The sequence below is a fragment of the Limulus polyphemus genome, unplaced genomic scaffold, assembly GCF_000517525.1.
Source record: "Limulus polyphemus unplaced genomic scaffold, Limulus_polyphemus-2.1.2 Scaffold1000, whole genome shotgun sequence".
Taxonomy (NCBI): Eukaryota; Metazoa; Arthropoda; class Merostomata; order Xiphosura; family Limulidae; genus Limulus; species Limulus polyphemus.
The window spans coordinates 338,390-339,959 of NW_013666610.1; the positions used below are offsets into that span (position 1 = coordinate 338,390).

The window sequence follows — 1,570 nt, forward strand, 5'->3', positions numbered from 1 at the left end:
TTTATACCGGAAATTAACAAACAAGCAGATGAGTAACAATATATCGTAAACACTGAAGAAAAGCAAACCTATTCTTTACTGTAATTTCATTGAAATAATATGTATCACATATAAATCTGAATTATAACATTTATCTATTGAGTATATTTTGTACAGAAATATAATAATATATCATAAAAAAACTTTTTTTTTTCCTCAATACATAAGTATAGGCTATCATAAAGCAAAATATAAAAAAAACTGACTGTTTTAGGCCATTTCCAAAACAAAGTCTGAGGGCAAAGTTTTGACCTTCAAATGCACCCAAACAAAATGGCCACCAGAAAGGAGCAGCACCATTATTCGACGGTGGTAATGATATTTAATTTGATTAAACTAGTGGCTTGCAACTCTACCACAAGGTACTTGAATGCATGTTGCAAATGTAAGAAGTCTCGTCTACTGTGTACAGCAGTTTATACTTGATTTTGCTTGAAAACTGAGATAAAGACTTAACAAAGCTCTTCAGTAATCTCTCCCATTTGTTATCTCCAGTTGACATGTGTATTAAGGGTATTTTTTTCATATAAGACTAAAAATACTTAGTTTGCAATGCAGTATTGAAAAGAACAGTTGAATTTTTCTTTTTATGTGAAAGACTGTTTACATGTGTTCTTAATGTAGATTAAAGAGTTCTGATACTGTAACTAGAGATATCTTGTCAAAGCTTTGTAGCTAATTTTTAACTTTTAATAATGCTGGCTGAGCATTCGTTCATTTCATTTTTCTGTACAAAATTGTGCAACATATTGTATACAGTGGACAAACTTCTTACATTTGCAATGAACAGTCAAGCATCTTGTGATGCAGTTGCAAGCTACCAGTTCTATACAAGATATTTGGAATGGGAGCTAGAGACATAAGGATGGACAAAAGTGACGTCTCTTCCAATCTCCACTCCATGGTCTTAGGATGATGCAGCTCTGGGTATTGTATGTGTGCTTGTCACTACACTGCTGCTTGATAGTATGTATGTTTGACATGAAAGGACAAGGCATCATATGTCAGTGGATGGGTTTCTGGTGAATGGGATTTGACAAACAAGACTGAAGTGCCTTGCTCACAGTGGTGGTATTTGACACACTTTGGACTTTGCAGATGAACATTTCTGCATTCTTGGCAGTTTGGCCATCTAGGTCATTCTCACCTAGGCATTTGATTAGATTGTGATTTCTTGCTATGCCCAGCCAAGTATGAGATGGTGTCACTACCAGTCAGAATATAAAATGCAGGCCTGATTTCCAGCACAGTTTGTTGCTCTACAATAGTGTGATATATTGCCTCTTCTTGGCTGTCTAGTCTTGATCCAAAGTTTGGAATATGACATCTTGTGAAAATAAGCTAAAACCAACACCAGGTCATCTTTATCCTGTGCAGTTACCACAGTATTTGCTGTCTGACTCTCTACACAGTGGAGAATAATCCTAATGTTAGGATTCTAATTTCTCAGTGTCTACTTCTGAGTCTATCCTCTCTTTTGTTTTCATAAGATTTATGCAATTAATATATGACACAGTGATTCTGCTACTGG

General features: G+C 35.2%; 1 protein-coding gene across 2 annotated transcripts in view; it reads left to right on the top strand.

Moving 5' to 3' along the window:
• Positions 1-1,570, top strand: part of LOC106461626 (cinnamoyl-CoA reductase 1-like) — a 45,532-nt gene that overhangs the window by 30,170 nt on the left and 13,792 nt on the right. The window lies entirely within an intron of this gene.